Genomic DNA, 17,940 nt, shown 5'->3' with positions numbered 1-17,940 from the left:
AAAATATAATTTTCCAAAAGCTGAAATTATGACCCATATGCATATCAAATAAGCATACATCAAAGATTTATTCACCTCATTCATGAATGAGTGGGTCATTAACAGTAAAGTTGCTTCAAAGGAGATTTTGAGGAATGGAGATTTATATAGTCCCTTGGTAAAATAAATGCTGAAATTAAATTGTTAGTGGATACAAAACTGGTTAATGTCCACAGGGTAATAAAACTGTAAATTTGGGGCTATTCTTTTTACTGGACAGACATCTACAAGTTAATACGTAATTTCAGAACATCTGGGCTCTAATCAAATAGCAAATAACAAAACTCAATAGGGCTGCATTCTCCTAAATAATTAAATAAATCTTGATTGAACCATTTTAACGGCAGTGAAAAGATACAGAATCATTCTCTTGCTTTTGTTCCAGGTTTTGAATAAGCTTTCATAAAAACACAGATGATGCAAAAAATTAATGCCTAGAATGTATAAAGCTTTCCTATGGATGGACAAGCAAAAGATAAAAGAAAAAAACAGACACAAGCATATGAATAAATTCTCTGACCAGGTCAATGGCTCCTGGATTTTCTCTGAAAATCGTGTAATGCTCCCACCAGAATGGCTAAATTAAAAGACGGACATTGCCAAATGTCAGGGAAGATGGAAAGCCACCAGAATTCTCATACATTGCCGGTGGGAGTTTAAATTAGTGCCAGCACTTTGGAAAACTCTTTTTCTGTATATCCTAAAGCTAACATGCCAATCACATAACCAAGCAAGTCAGCTCCTGGGCATATCCCCAACAGAAATGTACACAAATATTCACTAAAAGTTGCGTTTGAGAACTCTTCATAATTGTTTTAAAAACTGGAAACCACCCAAATGTCCATTAACAAAAAGATGAATAAAGCAATTGTGGTATATTTATAAACTGAGTGTTTACACAGCAAATAAAAGAACAAAACACAGTTACATGCTTTAATGTGAATGAGTACCACAAATAGCACTGACCCAAAGATATCAGAGACAAAAGAATATATGCTATATGTTTCCGCTAATGTGGAATTTGAGTCCAGGAATCCAGTCTATGCTAAAGAGGTCAGAATATTGGTTATTTGGGGGGAGAGATATTAATTGGGAAAGGGGAAAGACTCTCATTTTAATTTTTCAACAATGCCAATGTATATTCATAAATATTCGTACACATGAATCAGTATATTTTATATCACTCGGTTAGAGGGAGAAAAACAGGACAAACACTACCTTATTAGTGGCAGGGGGCAACAATGTGACGAGAAAGGAGGGAAAGAGGAAATCAATAAAAAAAGATAAAAAATATTGCTTTTTAAAAAACCTGAGTATCATCATGCTGTAACAAGTATGTAAAATTATTAATGTTGCCCCTATATGTTTAAAAAAACCCAAACAAAAATGAGCTAAAAATTTATACACAAGAGTAGTCATCTCCTGAGAAACAGCTCTCATCTTTGCTCACTAAGAAACCTTCTGACTGACATTTAGCTTTCCATGTCTTTTATCCATAGGATGGGAAGGCACTGGACAGAGAAAACTGGATATGCAGTTTCTACGGTAGTGATTAAAATCGTGGGCTCTGGAATCGGACTGTCCTGTTTTAATCCCAGTTCTGTCACTCATTAGCTTTGTGGCTTTGGGCGACTCACTAAGCTCTCGATGCCTCTCCTCATTTGTGGAAGGGGTAGAGAGAGTTTCTAACTCATAGCACTTTTATGAGGATGGAGTTGGATGTGTAAATGTTTAGGGCCATGTTTGGCACCATTGTCGTCTCAATAAATTATTAATAAATTATTAAATAGATTTTAAAAATTATTATTGATATAAAATGAGTTTATGTAAACTTGCTTATAAATACACAGTCTCATGAGCTGTGCTAATGGGATCCCATGTCGGGGAGATGGGAATTTTTTCATAAGTGCGGAGAGAAATCGTATGTCTGAGTCAACAGACTGATGGCAAGTTGCTGCATGTTGCATAGTCTTGGCATCCTGGTGCTGCCCTGGTCACTTTTCAACCTTGTCATCAACCTTAAACAAAAAAATCCCACCTCCAGTAGGAAATTAAGTGTCCCTGTATGCTGACTGAAAATCATGCTTGTCATAACATTTGCATAATCTAGACAAGGGAAGGAATTTTCCTGGGGTAGGTATGATGGTTGGGTTGTGGTGTCAGCTTGGCCAGGTGATGTGCCCAGTTGACCAGTCAGGCGCGCAGTGGCTTGACCATTGTTACAAAGATGTTTCCTGTCTGGTTGATAGACTGGAAGACGGGTGTATTAAATTACCTGTCAGTTGATTGCATCTGTGGCTGATTACATCTGTAATCAACTAAGGCATGGCTCCCATAAGATAATCCAATCAGCTGAAGGTTTTTAAGGGAGAAGAGAGACACTTTCACTACTTCTTCAGCCAGCAAGCTTCTCCCGTGGAGTTGGTCCAGACCCTTTATCAGAGCCACCAGCTTCACAGTCTGTTCTATGGATTTTGGACTCTTCCATTCCCTTGGTTGCATGAGACACTTTTATAAATCTTATATTCACAGATTTCTCCTGTTGGTTGTTTCTTTAGAGAACCCTGACTAATGTAGCAGGTGAAAATTCAAGCCAACGTTAGTCAAAGAAGACCAAATGTTGCTTCAGTCTGAGAGAAGGATAAGTTTTATTCACGGTTGTATTTCTCAGGCCTAGCACCAAGCCTGGAAAATAGTTGGCATAGAATAGATTCTTATTGAATCAAATTAACAAGACTCCTTTGCTAATGCTTAGAAGTAGGAAAGTGGAGAATTTCACATAAGAGACACAAAGATAGGTTTGCATAAGTGTATTTATGCTTATGTTGAACAGTAAGATAAATGTCATGGATTTAAACTTTACTGGGTGGTCTAATTTTTAAAATCCTGGGTTGATGAGAAACCTTATAAATATTTGCAAAGTCTCTAAGTAAGTAGATTGAAACACCACCCGGCATCTGCTTAATATCTTCTGTTTTATTTATGGGGGAATGTGTCCTTCTCATGTTCTCACCTGTGAACTGTGACTTTTCTGAGCTCCAGGAGTTACTTAGGTTTGCCCAGAACCTCTGCAAAGAAAAAATTGTCTATCACTTTTCAATTTCAAACTTGGAACACAGCAGGGCGTCTGCTGTCTGGTACTTTTTGGCACAGTTCACTCTATCTTATCCTCTTTCTTAAGGATGGAAAACTCAAATTGAGCCTCTACCAGCTAGACCAACCACCAAAGGACATCACAGCAGGTAATAAATGTATTCTGAGGCAATTCAATGATTCCATCATCTCTGGGTTTCCCACAAACTTTACACATGACCAGGAGATGAGTCATTTTGTAATAAATGAGTAAGAAAGGTAGTGAAGTATTAAGTGTTTCTGTTCAGAGACCTGGGCTGTGATTTCCATTTAAAGTATTCTTATTTGGAGACCTGGTCTGTCATTTCTATTTAAAGCATTCTTATTTGGAGACTTGGGCTGTATTTGCCATTTAATTGACTCCAGACCATGCATCTGTAGACACAGCCACCATGAAAGTCGTCTTTGATTATTTTTAAGGTATGTGTTTAAATTTCCATTTCTCCTTATTTTTCTCCATAACTTTTGCATTATAGAATCTAGGACTTTGTTTTTAGATGCATCTAAGTCTAGACTTATTTAACTTCCTGGTATGGTAAATTTTTATCTACATCTCTTTAGCTCTGACAATGCTTTTTTTAAAAAAATGTATTGTGGTAACATAGATAAAATTTCCCATTTTAACTACTTTCAAATACATGAAGAAAAGTTATTCAGTTGTTCAAGAAAAGTTTTGTTAATGGATGGGCTGATGATAGCACAGCACTGTGAATGCAATTAATAGCACTGACTTGTATTTCTTAAGTGCTATTGGACACCAAATGACTGTATTTGGGGAATAAGAAATGGACACTTCTACAAGAAGCTGTATGAAAGCAGAATATACATATTCTGAAAATATACAAGAAAAATATTTAATGTCTCTCCGTTTCATTTCCTGACACACACATATCCAGCCTCCATTCCAAAGGACCCCAGCTAGAACCTCAAGAAATGGGTGACACACAGAGATACTCCCTTCCCTTCCCTTCCCTTCCCTTCCCTTCCCTTCCTTTTCCTTCCCATTTCTTCTTTTCTTTCTTTCTTTTTTTTTCCTTTTTATTTTACTACAAATATATCTAGATGATGGTGGAGAAAATTCTATGAACATTAGGCAATTTTTAACAATTGTCTTATTGTGGAGAATGCCAGCAAAAGCCAAGAGTAGTTTTAGTTTGGTGTCTGGTTAGTTTTCTCAGCCAGCCCTGCCCAAGGGAAGAATATCAGCTCCTCTACTTACTGCTGATCTGACTTAACTGCCCTAAGCCTCAGGTGTTTTACTTTGTGAAATGTCAAATGTTAGATTGTGGGGAGAAAGATAAGAAGGAAAGAAATCCATTTCATTAGCACAACACCCACTGGGAATGGCTCTTCTTTGCCCACACCTGGACTGCCCCCACTGAAGACCTGGTTTTGTTGGGCAAATGCTTTGATATGGCTGCTAGGTCAGCAGCGCAGATCCCCAAGGGGCAAGCCTGAATACCAACAGATGGTGACTAATCTGCCTCTGAAGGGCAGTGTAGTGTGTGCAAGTTTGTTAACTCCTGAGCTGATTGGATTTGGAAATTTAGGACAAGATCTGAGGGCAACATAACCACATGGGGACCTTTCTGAGGTGGCAAGGCTCTAAGAATAAAGGAGGGTCAAGAAAAGAGGCATAGATAGAGGCTCAAAGATAGATTCCTTTTGGCTAGTTAGATTCACACTTGACTAGACTGTTGGTTAAATTTTAGACTAGAGCTATACGAAACAGTATTTTGAGACCCATGAAGAGGGAATTCAGAGAATGGGGCTTATTTAAATATTTCTTTTCTCCGAGGCTTTGGATGCAGTTCCCAGATGTTAAATCTGTATTCACCACTGACCCAATGGAAAATGTGGAAGGTAAAGCAGAGAAATTCAGAATGGTGTTATATCCTTTATGTTTAAAAAATGCAAATCTATTTTACATTTCTCACAAATAGGGTGTTTTCTTCAAGAAAGAGTAAAATCATGACCCTCTAACAAATATAAAATGATGAATTATGCATCAAACATTTTATTTAACTCCATTAATGAGAGAGCCAGTTGGGGAAATAATTGAAAATAAGGTCTCCTACCAACCCAGTGAAACCTTTACACAAAGGTAGAAAGGAATTTAACAGTTTTATTATTGAATAAGCCTTAAACCCAACTTTGAAGTGTGTCACAGCCAATACACCAAAGAGACTACAAAGACAGAAAGAAATCTTGCCTTTTTATGTAGTCAAGCAGATACAACATATTACAGCCATGTTCTCAAGATAAAAGATAATTTGTTTACAAGAGAACTTGATGGCACCACTTGCTATGTACGGTATATCATAAATTCACCTTATAATTAGGAGTGACCATCAGTATTAGCCTCTGCCTTTATCCACAGGAAAAATAAAACTTTCTATTGCAAGCAGGTAGTTACAACTTGGAGTCAGGCACTTAAACTCCCACAGAGACTCAGAGATAGAGATTATTGATATTTACATTTCAAAGAGAGGTCTCTAAGGCCATCAAGAAAAAATTCCCGGGTTGTAAAACTGGAAAAGGGCTTATTTAGCTTTTTAAAAGTTCCACATACATTTCAATGGGAAAGGGAAAGAATTTACGATTATATATTTGCTAAATGAAGCTCTCAGAGGCAGGGTGGGTAAAAGACTCTATCCCTTTTGGCACCAGGGAAAATTCCTTTTTTTTCCCTTCTTTTTAGATATGTATTTAGTGTTACAACAGTAAAACCAGTTCAAAGAAAAACTCAAATTACCACACATTTATAGTCATATAAGGAATACTGAAGTGACATTGCAAACAGGTGCAAATCTGGCAAAACTTGTCAGTCCATAGCAAGGAAAATCAACTGCCCCTGCCCTGTGCAGAGTTTGCATGTCGTGGGCAAGGATTCTTTGCATTATTGTTAGTTTTCCACAAAATAACTTCTGTGTCCATACAGTTGTAAAGTAACATGGTCAAAGACAGAAGCTGATACACGGTTATGGCTTGAGTCTTTTCCCCCACAAAGACATGCTCAAGTCCTAACCCCTGGCCCTTGGGCATGAATCATTGAGAAAGAGGGTCTTTGAAGATGTTATTAATTAAGGTGTTCTCAAACAGAACGCAGGTGGGCTTTAATCCAGCATGACTGGCAGCCCTGGAAGCAGAGTTTAGTAGGAGACACATGGCCATGTGGCTGGAGTCGAGATGAAGTCATGATTTCCAACATGTCACCACCAGAACGCTTCAGAGGAAGCATGGCACCTGTTTGCAATGTCACTTCAGTATTCCTTATATGACTATAAATGTGTGGTAATTTGAGTTTTTCTTTGAACTGGTTTTACTGTTGTAACACTAAATACATATCTAAAAAGAAGGGAAAAAAAAGGAATTTTCCCTGGTGCAACTCCTGAGTTGCACGAAAACTACAACATTTAAAATGCTGTATCTAATTCTTGACAAGGACTGACACCTTAATTTTGGACCTCTTGCCTGCACAGCTGTGAGATGATAAATTCCTGTTGAATGAGCCAACCAGTTTGTGGTACTTTGGTGCAGAAGACCTGGTAAGCTAAGACATACCCCTATAAAATCAGATGATCATTCCATTGAACAGATTTCCGGTAATCTCTTTGGCCCATTTTAAAGACTGCCATCGTTGTTGTTGGTTTTTTTTTTTTTCCTTGCAATAGCTAGATCAACTTTATTTGCCAATATGTTGTGTGTATCCTGCCTGCAAGGATATGCTGAGCAGGCATGCTTTCCACTCCTGAGTTGCACGAAAACTAGAATTAACGTAATTGAAGTCCATAGGATAGCATCAGGATTTTAATGTTCACTTTAGGGCAGCCTTTGTGAGAGTGACATTTCTGCCTGTGCATTTAAAATGCTGTATCTAATTCTTGACAAGGGATCACCACTCTGTGCAAACATGGTTAAGATAACATCTGGGTAAATGCTTTAGTAATTTAATTGTCCATTAACATATTTATAAGTGCCACTGTTTTTGCTTTCCTTGTGTATTAACAACGGCCAAAGGCCAAATAATACTTAAACAGAGAAAAGGAAATTAAAAGAAATATATATATTTAAAAGATTAATATGAAAAAGTATGAAAAAATCTGCTTTCACTTATTAAAATGAAAAGAGGTGTAATCAGGAATTCATGCAATTCTAACAAGAACATGTTGAAGATTTTATTTACCTCATTAGTTAATGAGGAAATCAGTTGGATGTTACAACAGATTCAAAGCGGAATTCAAAAAACTACATACCCATATATATATATATACCCATATATATATATATATATATATATATATATATATATATATATATATATATATATATATATATATATATATATATATATATATATATATATATATATATGGAAGAATGCAATAAATTTACAAATCAATGTAAAATGGGATGAATCCATGGGAAAGAAGTGATTAGGCTTAATTGTTCATCCACCAGATGAAACTATTTGCAGGCCTATGGGCAATAATCATTTCCTTGCCTTCAATTATCTATCATTTATAGAATGGTAAAATAACTCAAAGATGATGAAAGGCACAGAGACCCATAGAATCTGTTAATCCCAGAATTTGTGCTTAGACTAATCTGCATTTTTGTGCCCAAAATCTTTGCATTGTTGTCAGTTTTCTACAATCTACAGAATTAGATGGGAAATTAGAATTAGGAAATGGCTCAGACAGTGAAAGGCGAGGTTAACTGGGTTGAACACTCAGTGTCTCCTCCCCGTCTCCACTTCAAAGCACACTTATTTCTGACACAATTTGCTTTCCTGATCCTTTTGAAATTTTTCTTTTTGTTCAATTCTGTTAGGCAAAGTAAATTTTGCATGTGAAGATCGACTAAATTGTGTGTTTTTAACCCCACTGGCAAAGGCTTTTGACATGTATAAATGACTTTAAACACATCAGAATTTATTATGGTGACTTTTAGGGGGGATGATATTTTTGTGCATGCATTCCAGTCATCTTAAACTAACTCCTTTCATTAAAGAAAGGTGGCTTCCTTTTTTTCCCCACTGTGACTGGAAATGTAAATTGTAATAGGCACAGGTGGTTCAAATATTTTACCAATCATAGTGGAATCAGTTAAAAATTGTGTTAGTGCTCAGATATAGACCCTCTCATCTATGGACATTTGATCTTTGATAAGGCAGTCAAGCCAACTCACCTGGGACAGAACAGTCTCTTCAATAAATGGTGCCTAGAGAACTGGATATCCATATGCAAAAGAATGAAAGAAGACCCATGTCTCACACCCTATACAAAAGTTAACTCAAAATGGATCAAAGATCTAAACATTAGGTCTAAGACCATAAAACAGTTAGAGGAAAATGTAGGGAGATATCTTATGAATCTTACAATTGGAGGTGGTTTTATGGACCTTAAACCTAAAGCAAGAGCACTGAAGAAGGAAATAAATAAATGGGAGCTCCTCAAAATTAAACACTTTTGTGCATCAAAGAACTTCATCAAGAAAGTAGAAAGACAGCCTACACAATGGGAGACAATATTTGGAAATGACATATCAGATAAAGGTCTAGTGTCCAGAATTTATAAAGAGATTGTTCAACTCAACAACAAAAAGACAGCCAACCCAATTACAAAATGGGAAAAAGACTTGAACAGACACCTCTCAGAAAAGGAAATACAAATGGCCAAAAGGCACATGAAGAGATGCTCAATGTCCCTGGCCATTAGAGAAATGCAAATCAAAACCACAATGAGATATCATCTCACACCCACCAGAATGGCCATTATCAACAAAACAGAAAATGACAAGTGCTGGAGAGGATGTGGAGAAAGAGGCATACTTATCCACTGTTGGTGGGAATGTCAAATGGTGCAACCACTGTGGAGGCAGTTTGGCGGTTCCTCAAAAAGCTGAATATAGAATTGCCATACGACCCAGCAATACCATTGCTGGGAATCTACTCAAAGGACTTAAGGGCAAAGACACAAAAGGACATTTGCACACCAATGTTTAAAGCAGCGTTATTTACAATTGCAAAGAGATGGAAACAGCCAAAATGTCCATCAACAGACGAGTGGCTAAACAAACTGTGGTATATACATATGATGGAATATTATGCAGCTTTAAGACAGGATAAACTTATGAAGCATGTAATAACATGGATGGACCTAGAGAACATTATGCTGAGTGAGTCTAGCCAAAAACTAAAGGACAAATACTGTATGGTCCCACTGATGTGAACAGACATTCGAGAATAAATTTGGATTATGTCATTGGTAACAGAGTCCAGCAGGAGGTAGAAACAGGGTAAGATGATGGGCAATTGGAGCTGAAGGGATACAGACTGTGCAACAGGACTAGATACAAAAACTCAAAAATGGACAGCACAATAATACCTAATCATAAAGTAATCATGTTAAAACACTGAATGAAGCTGCATCTGAGCTATAGGTTTTTGTTTTGTTTTGTTTTTACTATTATTACTTTTATTTTTTTCTCTATATTAACATTCTATATCTTTTTCGGTTGTGTTGCTAGTTCTTCTAAACTGATGCAAATGTACTAAGAAACGATGATCATGCATCTATGTGATGATGTTAAGAATTAGTGATTGCATATGTAGAATGGTATGATTTCTAAATGTTGGGCTAATTTCATTTTTTCCGTTAATTAAAAAAAAAAAAAAAAAGAGAAGAGGTAATTGGAGCTGAAGGGATACAGACTGTGCAACAGGACTGGATATAAAAACTCAGAAATGGACAGCACAATACTACCTAATTGTGATGCAATTATGTTAAAACATTGAATGAAGCTGCATGTGAGGTATAGTTTTTTTTTTCTCTCTATTATCGTTTTAATTCTTATTCTGTTGTCTTTTTATTTCTTTTTCTAAATCGATGCAAATGTACTAAGAAATGATGAATATGCAACTATGCGATGATATTAAGAATTACTGATTGTACATGTAGAATGGAATGATTTCTAAATGTTTTGTTAATTTTTTTTAATTAATAATAAAAAAAAGCATCAAGCTGTGGGGCATTCAGAAAAGTAAGGCAAATAATATGATACTAATATGGCAAGGAGGATCCTAAACTAGAAAAGAAGTATTCAAAAATAAACTTTATCTCTTGACAATTTTGCCCAAGACTGGTGGTGAAGATGATGATACATATAAAAATTTACATGCTGTGCTGAGCTTGACATATAGGTGTATCCTTAAGTAAAGTAAATGTAAATCACATAGTTTTAAAGTTAGAGCCTTTGAGATGAGTTATTTCAATATGAAGAAGTGGCTAGCATGTGGTTACCAGAAATTAGAGATATAAAACACACGTAACTAGAATCTAAGCCTCCTTCCTCTTACTCCAGAGATATCGTCACACTATCTCACTTCAATGATTTTTTTTTTTATTTTTGTATTTTTAAATTTTATTTATTAATTTTTTTACATGGGCAGGCACCGGCAATCAAACCCGGGTTTCTAGCATGGCAGGTGAGAATTCTGCCACTGAGACACTGTGGCCCATCCAAAGGTCTTTAATTAACATTTTTAAATGTATTGAGGGAATCGTTTTGTTAATTTACCTATTTCCTAAATTAGATATTCTGAAATATGGACCAGACTTGTAAAATGTCTATGAAATGTTGCTTTAGCCATTGTTAGCAAAACTAGCCAAAATTAGGGATTTGGAAGCTCAGCTCTTGTTTAAAAATAAAGTCTTGCCACTCCCCAGAAAAAAAAAAAATTGTGTTGAATATGTAGGTAGATTGTGTTAAAAACTGCAAAAATGCATGTGTTATCATGCAATACTTAATGCTATGAAAAACGTATTATGCTGTTGAAAATTCCCTTTAGGATTGTTACCTCTACCAGCTCATGGATATGGACCCTTCCCCACCCTCCCACCGAGCTTTGCTCCCTTCTGATAGGGTTTTCCCTGCCCTGTCCTCAAAGGGCTCTGAGTGTGCAATCCTGCTATGATTTTTAGGCATTCTTGCAGCCCTTGCCTAAAGGAGAAAACCAGGCATAGAAACACATTTGTCTCACTTTAGAGGCAAGGTCAGGCAAAGGCAGAATTGCAGCATTTGAGTTTTCTATCTCGTTCTCTCAGGAGGCAGCAGTGGTTGCTGTGGCTTGACAATATAATTCTTTAGACCTGCCTTGCTCAGGGAGCTTCACTTTGATTCTCCTTCCTCAATTTGGCCATTAGAATGTTCCTACCTAAAGGGGATCAGGAGTCATCGTTCCCAGGCATGGTCTTGTCCTTGCAAGAAGAAGAGGAAGCCTGTGCCTTTGGCAAGAGTAGTAGGTCTAGCTTTAGAAGGGCAGTGTTTAGGGACAGCCCAACGCGTCTCTGTCCCTTGACGACTGGCACCTGAGGATCTGCCTTCAGACCTCTGTCAACTCTACTTAAATCGCAGACTATTTCCCTCAGGCGTCTCTCCAATGGGTGACGGTCCAGCGCAAGAAGTAGCTGTAGACATTTAGAAATAATATCAGAAGTTCACGGTCTAGCAAATAGATGTGAAAAGTTTTCTTCCTACTGTGATACTGTGGGTTTTGTATGGCTTGAAGGTGGAGAGGCAAAAAGAAAGAGAGACAGAGGGAGAGAAAAAAATGGGAGAGAGAGAGAAATGTGCAAAAGAGTCTCTCTATGCATCATCTATCTAGCTAATCTCTATCTATCATTAAAAACTAAATTCATGAATGTGTATTTTCATCACAAAAACTGAATAAAACTGTGTTTTTTCATATCCAAGCATACTGGATGAAGTCTTTGTGCAGAGTCTGAAAAATGACTTTCCTCTTTGTCTCTGTTCTCCATTTCCTCTCTCTTTTTTTGCTATCCACACATAATGTTCGCACTTTTTAGTTGTCTTTCACTGAGTTTGTTTCCTCCAGGGGGGGTGACCTGACGGGCAGTGACCCTCCGAAGGCCCTCACTGGGTGTGGTGGGGGATGAACCCTGGCCCCTGCCCACTCCCTCCTGCCTGGGCAGATGGTTTCCGGAGACACCTATTCTTCTGGAGGTGAGTGAGGGCAACTCAACTGCACTGGGCGTTGAGCCATTTTTATCCTTCCTGTCCTGTGATCTGGGTTTCTTGTCATACATATTGTCTAAATTAGTGTTAAGGAATGACTAATCTCTTTCAATGAACATAAATGCCTTTTGTTATTTTTGAAGAACACAAAAAGATTTTTAAATCCAATCCTATTTTCTCTGTTAAAACTCCTCCTTTTCCTTTGATCCTTCTCCCAATCCATGGAGACCTTTAGGAAATGCCCCCCTTTTTTTATTGCATGGACAGGCACCAGGAATCGAGCCCAGGTCCCCAACATGGAAGGCGAGAACTCTACCTGCAGAGCCACTGTGACCCACCCGCCATGCTCTTTTTGACTTTTTCATGTTGAGAAAGGCTATTGACATTAAAGGAGAGGGGGATTACATGATAATCTTTAGGAGATTGGGTTTCAGGATTTATCTGGCCTAGGAGCCCTCTGGAAATTTAGGTTCCATGAAAGCAAACCTAGTGCATGAAATTATAGAGTCTCAGTTTGAGCCATGGATGTTCTTAAAAGTTAATAGGAGTGATGCTAGTTGGGGTTTAGCCAACAATGGCAATTAGCACTATGTAAGTGAAGCTTGCATCAGAGTACCCTCAAGAATAGCCTTTTCACTCTATTTGATCACTCTTAGCCTTATTTTATATTCCATATATTTCCCCCTTTTGGTCAGGAAGGTGCTGTTAATCCCATGAGGCAAGAGCCAGACTCATTCCTGGGAGTCATGCTCCACGTTGAGAGGGAGACAATGTCCCACATAGGGGTAGGGTAATGATTTTTCTTGCAGAGTTGGACTGAGAGAGAGGGCCACATCTGAGCTACGAAAGAGGTTTCCTGGAAGCAATACTCAGGCCTTGTTATAAGTAGTCTTAGCTTCTCCACTACGGAAATAAGTTTTGAAAGGGTAAACCTCAAAATCAAGAGCTTGGCTTATTTTCTTGGGAGTCCCCAGTGGTTGAGAAGGTACCTGGGGTTTCCCAGGTGAGAAAGTTTAATATGTTCATGTTTTTCCCTTTGGACCCAATATGTTTTAATTATCAGCCCACAGTCCGAGGTATATCCTGGTACTATATTAAGTTATGCAGAATTACAAGGATTCATTCCCGTTCTGGAGGCCAGGAGTTTGGGATGTTTAAATGAGCTTCCAGACAGATTGATCATAATCAGATTTTTACAACAGATAAAGGAATTTATACTTCTATCAGTTAGATTTTAAAAAACAAAACGTATTTTCCAAATCATTGGTTTACTGAAACGCTTACTTATAAAGTAAGTCATACATCTCAATCCATAACTTTTGAATCAATACAACACAGCTCAGTTCATAGACAGGTTAGATAGGTGGACAGATATTTTTAAAAGTAGGAAGGAAAGAACAGTAAATACCAAACTGTTTATCAAAAGCTTTGTAAGCACTGGCAATAACTTTTTTAAAAACGAAAAAAATGGGGAAAAAAGATATTAAGTGAATCCACCACGTTATTGGTGTTATACTGGTATAGTTAAGAAGTGGAAACTGGTGAATTTTTGGATTGGAAAGGAAATTTGGCTTCTTTATTAACCGAAACAATGACAGCAGAAACCCGCCATGCAGCCTAGAAAAGCTGTGAGACAAGGAGTGCAGAGATTAGGCTGGGGTACCTGCACACCACAGCTCAGGGGCCCAATCATGCCGGAAGCCTTTCACATTGTGGCATGGACTCAAAGGCATTCCAGGCATTCTGTCCCAGTTCCTGCCACTGCACATATGACAAGGAAACAATGCAGTAGTCCTCAACTAAGAAACTTCCAATTAACTAGAGAGCTCCATAACAAATACAGGTACATTCAGCCACCTTTCACTACAAATTTAGAAAACAAAATCCAATTACTGTGATTCTTACTGGGAAACGATTTCCTTCTCTTCTTATATTAATTTACAATCATACCTAAACAGATATATAGACCCAGAAGGAAAGATTTTTGCATACAATCCTATATATTGTATTCTGTATATCGGTCCGTCAGTTTTTGTTGTGAGTGTTTCACAGGAATTTTGCACATTTCCAATATATATAACCACATATATTCAAATACATCACTGATCGCTGCTCTGACACACAGTGTAGGTTTATATCTCCAGTTGGATGTTTTTCTCCTCCAATATGATGCCAAGGAATCCTAAAGAGTTTAAGATTCTTAAGATCTCAGTAAGCTAATGTCTTAATTTATCTTGAATGCGTGATAATATAAGGAGTATTCAAAAAATGCTGCTCTACATTCCAGCCTTCTCAGAAGAGTGAAGCTAGCTTGAGGAATAACAATCCATCCAAGATCAATAGTTGTCTGAGAAATTTCATGTGCTGGCAATGATGTTGAGGGTTTCCAGGTATGAATACTGAAAATACTCCCATGTCTGCTGTCAACCATATGTCAGAGTGGCAAAAAAAAAAAAAAAAAAATCTCTACCTGAATTGTTTCCAAACAAAACTAAAGAGAACTGTAAACCAGAGAGGATGTTACCTGTTAGGATGATGGCTAAAACTGTATGACAGAAAAGACGATAGAGTGCGTCTGCTTCGTTTTTATGATTGCTCAGATGAAATAAGCCAAGAAAGGAACTACTGAAATGAACAATAGGATATTTGAAACTTTATACTCTTTGAGAATGTGTGTGTTCATAAACATTCCTGCCTCCCTCAGGAAATAAGTGGATCTTCAAGACAACAGGATCAATCAAAGCAAACATGAAAGAGCATGTGGCTTCTGTGGGAGCAAGAACGGGCTCCCAAGGATGCCCGAACCCCTGGAACTTCTAAATATGAAACCTGGCTAAGGGACCTTGAAGTCACAAACTTTAAAACAGGGAGATGACTCTGAATTACCAGGGGAGCAAAGTAAACCCTGAGCCCTGAGAGCGGAGATCTTATCCTGGTTGGGGCCAGAAGAGATGCTGAGGAGAGATGGGCCAAAGGACAAGTCAGAGATTCAAAGCATGGGAAGGCCGCTCCGACTATTGCTGCCTTTAAAGACAGCGGGGGCAAGGTGAGAGGAGCAGGCAGCCGCCGAGTGGAGAGTGGGTCCAGCTGACAGCCAGTCAAGAAAAGCCAACCTCAGTCCTACAACCACAAGGAATTGAATTCTGTCAAAAATTTAAATGAGCCTGGAAAGACCTCAGGGAGGCTTCTGATCCACAGACCTCTGAGACAGTAACCGGGTATAGTTTTAAGCCTCTAAGTCTGTGTTAATTTGTTGTGGTAGCAAAGGAGGACTCGTACACATCCCAGCCTCCATCTGAGCCTCCATTCACATGCATTCCAGTTCAGTTCAAAACGCTCAGACAATGGCCAAATAAGAAAGCTCATTTCAAATGAGTATATGCTGAAAAACATACTCAAAACAGCAAGGAGGTTAATTTTAATAGAAAGCCAAAGTTCCAGAAACAATTTTTTTTTATTATTTGTATACACAGAACTAATGTAACATACATCATCATGAACCACACGGGACAAAGTAGTAAAAATTATAAGGTCGATCTATTACTTCGTATTACCAGATAATTGACGTGAAGTAAGACCTGACGTACTCTATGATTTCAAAGTTTCCTTTGATCCAAAATATGTGAAATACCTTTACCCAGTTTAAATAGAAGTGTGTCAACCAGAAGGTAAATATACATGAACACAGGTAAAAATGTACTTGCTTCAAAGATTAGAGATTAAAATCACTAGTTGCCTTCAGGCTTTCCACTCAGCAGTTTGTTCTCTAAAACTTTTGTTCTTTAGCATTTTCATTGTAAAATACTCCCCAACCAAGATACATGTTGTAATAAAAGAAAATTGAATGTGTTTAAAACTTTTCCTTCATAAGCAAGTTTGCATGTTATATACCCATCAGCAGGCCAAGACTGGGGTGGAGTGGTGGGGATTAATAGCGTGTTTTTGTTTTCCTCTCAACTTTCCAAATCAATACACAGCTTATGGCTTGTTCTTTTTTTTTTTTTTCACACAGGGTGGGCACCGGGAATCGAACCAGGGTCTCAGGCATGGCAGGGGAGAACCCTGCCCGCTGAGCCACCATGGCCAGCCCTTATGGCTTGTTCTGAGAGGTGCAACGGATGATACATAGACAGATAAATAGAAATTAAACATCTGCTTAATTATATATAATTAATATAATTTATTTATATAATTTATATATTGTCTTTATATAATTGATATATATATAGAATATATATATATATAGAATATAAATTAAACATCTGCTAGCTAAAGTTAAAACAAAAACCAAAACCAAATGAAATGGCAGCCAACAAGCAACCAGCTTCTGTTTGAGAGTCCGAGAAGGTTCAGGCTTCAAACTCATGTAACAATACTAAGGTAGATTGAGTTCTGTGAGCCAGGAAAAGCATATTCTTTTCCGAATCTCTCCTTCCTGTGGGTGTGAACCCATTGTGAGCAGGAGCTTTGAGAAATGCTATTTTCAGGTAAGGTGTGACCACCTAAATCAGGATAGGTCTTCATCCTGTCGCTGGAGGCCTTATAGAGAGGTCCACAGGGGGAACCCGGGCTCTGGAGGTCAGCAGGGCATGGACAGAGAAAGGCATGGCCATGTGATGGAAAAGCCGAAGAACCCAAAGTCTGCCGGCCAGAACACTTCCAGCCGTGGGAGGGAGCCAGCCTTCTAGCCTCTGCAGCGTGACCCAATGCGCTCCAGCTGCTGAAGCCCTCCATTGTGTGGCACATTTGTCACAGCAGCCTGGGACACCCAAAGACGCACACCCTCATAGGAGCTGCCCCGCTGCTTCATTCAGGTGATAGAAGCCATCCAAAGAGGCCAAGGCTATTTGATTGAAACACTGAAACTCTTAACAGTTGATTCAGAATTTTCTGATGCTGCTGCTTAAAATACTGAATGCAGTATCATCGTAGACATCTGTCTTCTCTGCCTACCATTTTGGAACATAACCGACCTCTCCGAGAGCTCCTGCTACACACCCCCTGGGCTCTGCCGCCGACTTCAGTCCACTCTGCCATTGACTGTTCCTGGAGGCCCCAGAAAATTCATTTCAACTGGTGCAATCTTGCCTTCAAAAGAATGTTTTCATGCATATTTCCTTCTTCTTTGAATTGGAGAGCACGCACTTTTTCACATAAGAGTTTTTTGTGTCTGACAGATTCTGGGGTTCCCACCAAAAATGCATCGGTGTATACTGTAACTGAGGTTGCCAAACTTTGTCTCCAAGGAACATTCTACTGGAGGGAACATATTCTCATGAATTATTGCACAGGAGCTGCGGGAGGCTACACCAGGACCTGACCGTCCTGCCCTGGCTTCTCCTCTGACCACAGGGCACCTTGGACAGAGAAGAAGCCAAGCCTTGGGCAGCAGCTGGGCCACTGCTTCCCCAGACCCTCTGCCCCCAGCCCCACTGTCCGGCAGCCTGTAGCTGCTACTCCTCCTTCCATCCCTTCATTTTTAAAGGGAATGCTGGATGAGAAGATTGTGAATTGTCAGGTATGGCCCAAAAGACATGTCTATGAAGTACTAATGAAAGCATCGTAGATTGCACTGACTTTGATTGTGCCACCCTTTATGGATCTTTTGTCCCAGTCTAAAAGATCGCTATTACCTTTTCTTCTGTTTTCCATCCTGGTTTTCACCCCATCGTGCAGATACTCTCCAGAACTTTGGGTCCTCTAAAGCATCTTATGATTTCCCACTGCCCT

The 17,940-nt window shown here is 38.5% G+C and overlaps 1 pseudogene; it reads left to right on the top strand.

Annotated features, from left to right (window-relative positions):
- The window catches only part of LOC143655444 (contactin-associated protein-like 3), a 231,340-nt pseudogene that overhangs the window by 158,968 nt on the left and 54,432 nt on the right, over positions 1 to 17,940 (top strand).

The sequence above is a fragment of the Tamandua tetradactyla genome, chromosome 2 (assembly GCF_023851605.1).
Source record: "Tamandua tetradactyla isolate mTamTet1 chromosome 2, mTamTet1.pri, whole genome shotgun sequence".
Taxonomy (NCBI): Eukaryota; Metazoa; Chordata; class Mammalia; order Pilosa; family Myrmecophagidae; genus Tamandua; species Tamandua tetradactyla.
Note: the sequence above shows the minus strand (reverse complement) of the source record. Positions and strands in the feature narration are given on the sequence as shown.